This window comes from Rhinopithecus bieti, unplaced genomic scaffold (genome assembly GCF_001698545.2).
Source record: "Rhinopithecus bieti isolate Rb0 unplaced genomic scaffold, ASM169854v2 scaffold_2349, whole genome shotgun sequence".
NCBI lineage: Eukaryota > Metazoa > Chordata > Mammalia > Primates > Cercopithecidae > Rhinopithecus > Rhinopithecus bieti.
The window spans coordinates 1,661,976-1,671,570 of record NW_016804051.1 but is presented as its reverse complement, the minus strand read 5'-3'; positions in this window follow the sequence as shown (position 1 = coordinate 1,671,570).

The window sequence follows — 9,595 nt, the reverse complement described above, 5'->3', positions numbered from 1 at the left end:
TTATTTATTTATTTGTTTATTTATTTATTTATTTATTTTTAGACGGAGTCTTGCTCTGTCGCCCAGGCTGGAGTGCAGTGGCCGGATCCCAGCTCACTACAAGCTCCGCCTCCCAGGTTTACGCCATTCTCCTGCCTCAGCCTCCCGAGTAGCTGGGACTACAGGCACCCGCCACCTCGCCCGGCTAGTTTTTTGTATTTTTTAGTAGAGACGGGGTTTCACCGTGTTAGCCAGGATGGTCTTGATCTCCTGACCTCATGATCCGCCCGTCTCGGCCTCCCAAAGTGCTGGGATTACAGGCTTGAGCCACCGCGCCCGGCCCCATAATTCTTAAATCAATATATAAATAAATCATGTTTGTCCTTGTTGTTGCCAATTTTATCAACAATTCTCTCTCCTTGAGTCAAGAATAATGAGAACTCTGATTGTATATCCTACTGCTAAGATCAATGTGTAAGGAACACATTAGATATGTTATAGTGAAGCATGGCTATGTAGCAGCCCAGAAGATGAGAAAAAAGGAATTCTGTACCTGGTCAGATTTGAGAGGAAAAGGAAAGGAAGGGAGGTGTTAGATAGAGAAGCAGGAGGACAGGATGGAAGCCACATGGTGGCAAAATGACTCAATCTAAAATGATTATAATTCCCAGTCTCATTTCAGTCAAGTGTTCTGTGCCAGAGTTGCAAGACATAGTAGAAGGACATCAACATGTAAGGAATCCTGGTGAGGTATCAGGCATAGGAACCCTATTCAAGGTATAGAAGAACTGCAGCAGAGAGAAATATAACGTGGGGGAAATTCCGGGTCACTCAAAACAGAAAACTTTAGAAAGCCTCACAGGTTATGTTGGGGTGGATGGGATTTGGGATTGGCATTTACTCAAATACTTCTTAGGTCAATATTAGTCAGGGATGTAGAGTGAGACTGACCCTGCATATGAGAAAATTAGTAAGCCCAGCTTTGGAACTAGGCAACATAGAGACAAAAAGAGAGTAAGACTGACAGTAACTTTGATTAAAGGGTAGTTTTACTCCTGTGCTTCCATTTCTTACTCTGTAAAATGGAGAGAGTAGAGTTTGCCCTTTTGCCCAGTTGGATTGTTTTAAGTTTAAATCAGAAGTATGTAAAGAGCCCCTAAAAGCCAAAAGATAAATTATTATTGTTGCTATTATTTTCCCTTTTTGGAATTGAACATTTCTGTTAGAAACAGTCTAGAAGTTAACAAGCTACTACACATTATTGTGTAAAACTAAAAAGGAGAATCAATTTGATCAAGTTTGTTTTTAGAACTACTACTTGGAGATTAGGCTCGCATGCTTAAGACTTCTGTAATATTTGTGGAAGAGCTAATATTTGCAGAAGAGCTAGAGTTACCATTATAAAAATAATTATCTCCTATACGCCAAACATAGTGCTAAGGGACTTACCTCTATTTTTTTTTTAATCTTCACAAAAGCCCTGTTCAGTTTACCCAAGGTGTTCCTAGGCAAGTTTTTCTATCACTGCTTGATTTCAAACATAATGCTATTTCTACCAATACAGTCCCTTTCAAACCCTAATTATTTTAACATAAAACTTTTTTTACAGAAATGCTATGAAGAAATCCAGTATAAAAAAATGGAGTTGATCTTTTGAAGGAGGGATGAATGAGAGAGATTCCACCCATTTGCCTCCTCCTCAAACACTATATCCCCTAGAGACACCTTCAGTGATTTCTTGTAGTTCCTGGAATATAATTTAGAAATATCTACTCATTCCTTCTTGTCCACTTTTCAATGTAGTCTGACTACCTAAGACCAAATATAATTGTCATCCATTTGGGGAAGGAGGGTAGCATGCTTTAAGGGGCAGAAATGCTATTCAGTCAGTGCTGCAGCAGTTTGTTTAAATCTAAGTGCTTCTTTGTATATCAGCTCTGATGCCATTCTTTGTGAGTCTCTTAAGAGGTATTTACTTGGTACTGCTCATGATCAAAGCACAAAATGAGGATGATTATTTCTCTCAGCATTTCAAGTGAAATGTGTGAAAGAGAAGAAAATCTGTGTCACAGAGTTGAAATCGTCCTGAGCTGGTCATTCAAGCCCTAGCTGCCATGCGTTTGCGGTTTAGTTTTGGGGAGATTACCACTAGGGCCTCAGTTTTCTCATTGGTCAAATCTGGTTGTTGAGTCAGGTATTCTGTAAGGGTTTTCTAATTTCTAGAACCCTGTAAGTCTGTGAAGAGTCTCTCTAGCCCTGTTTACACCTCAGTCCAATTCACTATCCCAGCCAAACTACACTAATGCTTAGAAAGGCTCTGTTCTTTCTCTTTTTTCTTTTCTTTTTTTTTTTTTTGAGACGGAGTCTTGCTCTGTCACCCAGGCTGGAGTGCAGTGGCCGGATCTCAGCTCACTGTAAGCTCCACCTCCTGGGTTCACACCATTCTCCTGCCTCAGCCTCCCGAGTAGCTGGGACTGCAGGCATCCACCACCACACCTGGCTAATTTTTTTGTATTTTTTTAGTAGAGACGGGGTTTCACCATGTCAGCCAGGATGGTCTCGATCTCCTGACTTTGTGATCTGCCCGCCTCGGCCTCCCAAAGTGCTGGGATTACAGGCGTGAGCCACCGCGCCTGGCAGGCTTTGTTCTTTCTTTGACTATTCTTTGGTATGCATGGTCCTGCCTAGTGCTGTGTTGGTAAACACTTAACATTAGCCTGATTTAAAATGTTTCCCAATTTTTATGGTGTAAAGATTTCCATCATAACCAATGTCAAGCTACCAACGTGAGGTCAACTGAATACATGGCAGTGCAGTATCATATAGTATTTCTGCCACATGAATACATTAGGCATCAATAACCTCCAGTGACAAGTTTTGAGTATTCTTTACCTTTGTCTTTAATATCATCTATGTAACTTTATATAATTTAGCTTTTAATAATGACTCACAGTTCTCCCCGCTCCCACTCCTCCCCCCCCACTGCTGAGTTCAAGGGGGTATCTTACTACAAGTCTGGCCCTATATATAAGAAAAATAGCAAATCAAGCTTTGGATCCAGGAAACACAGAGTGAGGAAAAATGAGAGTGAGACTGATAGTAACTTTGATTAACAGGTGGTTTTATCCCTGTGGTTCCATTTCTTATTCTGTAAAATGGAGAGAGTAAGGCTTGCCCTTTTGCCCAGCTGGATTGTTTTAAAGTTCAAGTGAGGAGAATGTGAAAAGACACTGAAAGCCAAAAGATAAATTATTATTGTTTCTATTATTTTCTCTGTTTGGAACTGAAAGTTTCCATTAGAAGTCTAAGTCTGACACAAAATAATAATATAAAATCAGGAATATTAGAAAACCCACGTGTAGTAGAAACAAATCAGTTCATCAACTTAGAGAGGCTGAATATCTACAGTTTCATCCACTTGGTTTTAAAGCTCTGTGATGCTTAATGGTTTGACAGAAGTTTAATTTGAGCTCAAAACCACTGCTATAAAAAGTACTGCACTGGATGCACCTGTGTTCATTGTACTACATTAAAATAAAGACCAAAAAAAGGGCTTTTTGGCATTTCTGTATTTCTGGCCATTTTCTAATGATTTATGCAGCTGTTCACTGAATAGGAAAACTTATTTAAGGAAGTAACTGCTAAGAATTAAGGGAAAAAGAGAAATCTGGAGGTCATGATAGAAGCATTATTTTCGAGATCTTGGTAACTTTTTCAATGTTTTTGTTGTTGTTGGACTGTTATGGTACCAGCTTACTCAAAATTAAATAAGCAAATGACATGTGATGCTACCTGGATGAAAGCCAGGCTCATATGGATGAATGAAATATTCACAATGATATCCTGACTTTTATTAAAGTAAAACATGTTGCAGAAAACAATTCTAAGAACGTGAAAACCATTATCTCATGTTCAGTCACTTTGCATGATTGAAACTGGTGGTGAAATTTCGCTTGGAAAAAGTCACCATCATTTGCCGTATGTGTTTCTGTTACTACCCACATATAGGTGGTAGGTCACCAAAAAAATGTAGTACAGTTTGAACAAGAGGTAACAGTTTACAGAGCTCCTCCCAATTCACATTTGTAACAAGCAGCATAGTTTTGGTCAAATGAGCAACTGCTCACAACTAAGTCAAATACATTAAGATGCATTTTTGATAAGAAACCATGAAGGTAGGAAGAAATGATAACTATGTAACGTTCTAAAAAGGCTGCACATACTAACAGAGCTTCATGGGAAACAGTCTCTGACTCTATTGAAAAACATTATTTATTCGAACTAAAAGATTAAAACCTTTTCCTTGGAACTCAGAATAAAGTATGCTTGTTTATTTTAATAAAGTTCCTAAGGTTTCTGTGGACATGGCATTTTTGATTGATATTTTTGTTGCGCTGTATCTAAGGAAAGGCAGTATAACGGGTGGCTGTGGAGGCTTCCAAATGCATGCTTAGCCTCAGGAGAAGGATCAGACAGAGGTAGTGTATGTAGAGCCCAGATGTTTACTTCTCTTAAGCAAAATGAAATTTAATAGTAGGAAGAATTCTGATGAAAATTCAAAAGTTGTGTTTAGAATGTAAAATAGGAGTTGATATTGATAGTGTGACTTTTTGAGACATGGACAAAGGAAAATATGTGTAAGACTGAATTAAGGCAGATTAATGGGGAGGCAGGTATATGATACACAGAAATGGGTTTTGGAGTTAGTCAAACTTGGATTCAAGTTACTAGCACTGTCAACTACAAATTGGATGACCTTGGGTTAGTTAGTTGACTAAACTGTCTTGTCTTCAGCTTCCTCATCTACCAAATGGGAATTTAATGTCCAACAGAACAGGACAATTATGAGGAATCACTGCAGTGATAATTGTGAATTACCCAAAACATGGTCACTATGAGGATAAGAAGATTGTATAACCATCTGCCACTTGCAATTTTTGTAGAGTCCATGTGTATGAGGCACCCACCCTAGAATGAAATTGAAAAATACTTGAGCTAGGTCATATACAGTACTGTGTCTTTCCATAAAGAATGGGATAGTTGAAAGTGATTAAATGCAACAGTCTGGAACTAAAAAATGGAAAGATTGGGCAAGATATTAAAAACAAACCAACCACAATAACCTCCCAAGTCGTAACAAGAATTGGGCAATAGAAGGGTAGCCTGAGTCACCATGAAGAAGATGCAACGATAGGTTAGAAAGTAGATGAAACCACTCTGGAATGACTACAGATGAAGACTGCTCGATGATATGAAATGGATTTTCCAATCCCAATCCAGTTTATTTTTGTCTTCTTCATGAAAAGTAAAATAATTCACATGACATTTTGATTGAGACCTTGTGAGTACCACTTCCATTGTGCAAGGCAGGAACATTTAGGGCAGGAAGCTTTTGCCAAATGGTAACAGAAGATGGCCGAGGCCAGTGTCAGTGAGAAGCAAGAAGAGAATTGAGCAAGAATTTAGTGAATTTTGGAGAAAAGGCCACCAGGGTAATCCGAATCAAAATGTGTCATTGTCATCATTAGAGTCTCCTTTCATCTGTGTCACTCATAGACTTAATGAGGGGGGAAATAATAAGAGCCTAGAAGTCAGAACCTTTGATCAATGCCCTCTGGTCTGTATTGTGGGGTTACCCTTCAGGGAGTGTCTGCATATTACATATTAAAACAAAATCCTAGGCAGCTCTCAGATGCCCCCAAAACCTAACTGTTTCTATAGCAAATCCTGAAATCTACAGGAAATTGCAAAATTAATACATTTGGCTTACAAGTCACTAGCTGTGTGTCCTTCAGGATTACTATTTGGTAACTGTGATAATCTAGATGAGATTTTAAAGTCTCTAAAAAAAAGTCTAAAGACCAGTGTAGACCCAGGTTTAGACAATCTGTTCCTAATTTTTCTTTGCCCTTGGAGGACTGTTAAGAGTTTTATAAAATAGTTGCCATTTCGGTGCTGGCAAGCTCAGACAGTTTACGTCTCCAATGTATGGTTGAGAGTAAGAATAATTAGAGTTATGAAAAATCAGTCTCTCCCATCAATTTCCAGGTACAGGCTGTACCATTGTTGGGCAATTTCATAATCTCATTTGCACATCTGTGTTTGTTTAATGTTTGAGTGTGCTTGGATGTGCTGGCCATCTATAAATCCCCATCCATTAGGTAGCCTGGACTTTCATAAGGAGATCCAAAGACCTAATGAAAAGAACATTTCAGTACCAATTCTTTGTTTACAGAGAGCATCTTTTTCTTTTCCCCCCAAGAGCTCAAAGTACTTTTCATTAAAACATTACTGCATGTCTATGAAATAGGTAGTAGGTTGGAAGCAGAAGCTCTATATTTTATAGATGAGCAACTCAGCCTCCAGCCAGCATGACGGAATCCTTAGAAGACAGAACCCAAACTTCCAAGCCAGCTAAGCTTAGTTGCTTTCCACACAGTCACTTAGTAATACACAAGCCAAACAAAATTTAAGTTTAGACTAACTGCAGAGAAATGAAGACTTAACCTGAAAAAAAAATGTATTTTCAATGCATTTCTATTGTGTTTCCTTTTCAGGTGTGTATTTTCAATGTTATTCTATTAATAATAACAGCATCATGGAGTTCTCATTTACCTTTCAGAATCAGGGAAATACCTCTGTATATGGTAGGGAGGTAAGACCTGAAAATTAATCATAAAATGTGAGAACTAAAACACAATTCTAAATTCTCATTTTCAGGGAAAATTGTTACTAAGACATGTTTTAAAAAACACGTCTGATAATGTTCACCACATGTATGCAAATGGGTGTGTGTGTGTAATCGTAAATGTAAGAAGAAATGACTTAAGATAAAGTAGGGAAAACTTCTGTTTGATACAAGAAAAATATTTCAAATAACAGAATGACAACCACTAGAACAAGTTACCGAGAAAGATTGCAGGCAAATCTGCCCTTAGTATTTTCAGGGCTGGAGCAATAGTAAAAATGATGCTTGATTTAAATATTCTATTCCCCAGCTTTGACAAATAGACCTTTGTAATGACAAAATAAGAAATGCATTAAGTTATGATTTGTCATAAGGCTAAGAATCAACCAAATATCTAAGAAGATTGAGCATATGGACCAATGGAGTAAAACATAAAATGTAATTGTATTCAAAGTATTCAAGTTTGAGTGTATTTTCATCTAAAAAATAAAATTATATGTAAGATATAAAAAATAAATTGAACATATTTTTTAAAAGTCATTTTCTTCTAATAATTCAAAATTATACAGTAAGCTATAAAATAAAATTAAAATTAAAACTATTTTGTAAAATGAAACTATTTGCAATTCTAGTATTTGGGACCTTTCTAGTCAGCGTTATAAAACATCAGTATCACACATCATGCATGTTATTTACATATATGCAAATGTAAGCATAATACGGATTGTTTAATATAATAAAATAATTTTTTAGCTAATCCTTGCAAATCCTGCACTAATTTAAGAGTTTCTCTGGAATCACAAATTAAAATATTAACAGAAGCAAGAAAATGAATAGTTGGCACTGTTGAGAAATGATATTTTATCATGTAATAATCTAGTATTTCTGTTACATAATGCATCATATTATTGGACAAATTAATTGATCTGTCTTTCCTCTAAATCAAGCCCTTCTACTGCTCAAATTCTCCCTGCACTCTGAAGCAGTGTCTATCTCTGATGTCAGCAGGGTTGCAATCCACAAACCTTCATGGCCTTTGGACACAGTTTCTTTTGTTTTGTGGACACGCAGCAAGGAATACAGAGGAGCTATTCTGTGGGACTTGGACAGTGTTGGTTAAAAGAGTAGATATTTAGGATTACTGGTCACACTACGCCAGCACCAAGTGCTAGACCCAAATGACAAAGAATCCTGCATGTTCTTTAATAAATTGTGTGTGTGTGTGTGTGTGTGTGAGAGAGAGAGAGAGAGAGAGAGAGAGAGAGAGATGTAGGACCCTCTAAAGTGCAAAGCTCAGAAGAAACCTTTTGCCTCGGTCTAAGGATGTCATTGGTTGTAGAGTCTTAGCACCATCAAAACTTTCAAGAAGCTTTTTAGAGAGGCATAGGCTATTCCAGAATGTTTATAGGGCTAGGGGAGAGGAGAACCTCCATATTAAGGCTGATTTGTTTTTTTCCTTATAACTGGATATGTGGGCAATGCACCTCAGATCTATAAACCAGGTTGCAGGTCTAAAACATTTGCATGCAATTTATAAAAGGATCTTTGTAAGATTTGCAAAATGGGTATGGTGAGGTATCCTGGTTTAATGGTAGCAAAGGAGAACTTCTGTTTTATTTTCATCAAGTAAGACCATACTCCATGATAACAGTGTATACCTAAATTCAAATCTCTATATACATCCACAAAACACCAGGTAGGTCAGCAAGCAGGGCAACTAAAATCTACCATAGTTCATGCCTCTAGCATAACTATAAAAGGAAATGCTACCGACTCTGATGTTCATATAACTAGGTAAATATCCACTGAAACCGGTGGTGAAAGATCTGGAGTCATGCCCAAGAAAAGAATCGGGTGAGGGCTACGTAATAAAGAGGAAAGTGTGATGGGATCCAAGTGGCAAAAGAAATCAGACAACATCACTCACAGAAAGAGAGGAACCCGTCCTGAGCGGGAAAACGGAGAACAGTTCTGATACCCGAGGAATCAGAATTCTGGCACTGCAGCTTCAAAAGGAAGAACGTTTGAGAGTGAGCAAGATTGGAAGTGCCCCTGTGAGAAGGCAGCACTCCTTGGGGAGACAGAGGTGACACAGAAGGGAAAAGTTTGGCACCTCTGTTGGATCAGGAGAAGGGAGGGAGTGCTGGACAATTGGGATTCTGGGCTAATGAAAAGCATTCAAATGGAGTAACATGCTAGTTCAGTAGGATGGGTTACCAAGTACATTCTGAGCAATTGAGTAGAGAAGATATTCCAGACGCATGTAGTATCATCTGGAATATCTTCTAGAGCATGTAGATGGCTGGGGTTGCTCTTGCCTGCTAAACGCACAGCATACCAAGTACTGTGATGTCAAAGAGTAATCTGCTTTATTTTCTCTTTTATACTGACAACTTTTGGGGTAGTAACCATTCAACAGACACTCCTAGAGAGATGATTTGAGATGAACTAATAATTCATCTTCAAATAATAATAACTGTGATAATAATAACTAATAATTATCACTTCAAATCAAAGGGACAGTAGGTATAAACGAGCCCATTTATCTTTGTGATTGTTTGTTTGTTTGTTTTGCGTTTTTCATTTGTGAGAATTCTGACACTAGGACAGAGAATAGAAGCATCCCTGCAATCACAGAGCAAATAATCAGATCGTTAGAACTTTGAACAACAAGGAAAAATGATCTGCTCCCTTATGAACCAAATTGTCATTTTCTGTAATCATGACCTCAGAATTCTGCTGATAGAGGAAATAAAACACTTTGGACTAGAGTTCTTTCCCTCTTAGGAAAAAAAGAAATCTGTTTCCAAATTCTGCCAAATCAATGTTGATCCAAAATCCAAGAGAATAAAACCCAATGTACTTGGAGTATTTTAAAAGACATTTCTACTTTTGTCTACCCACCCCACCACTTCAAAAGTAAATGCA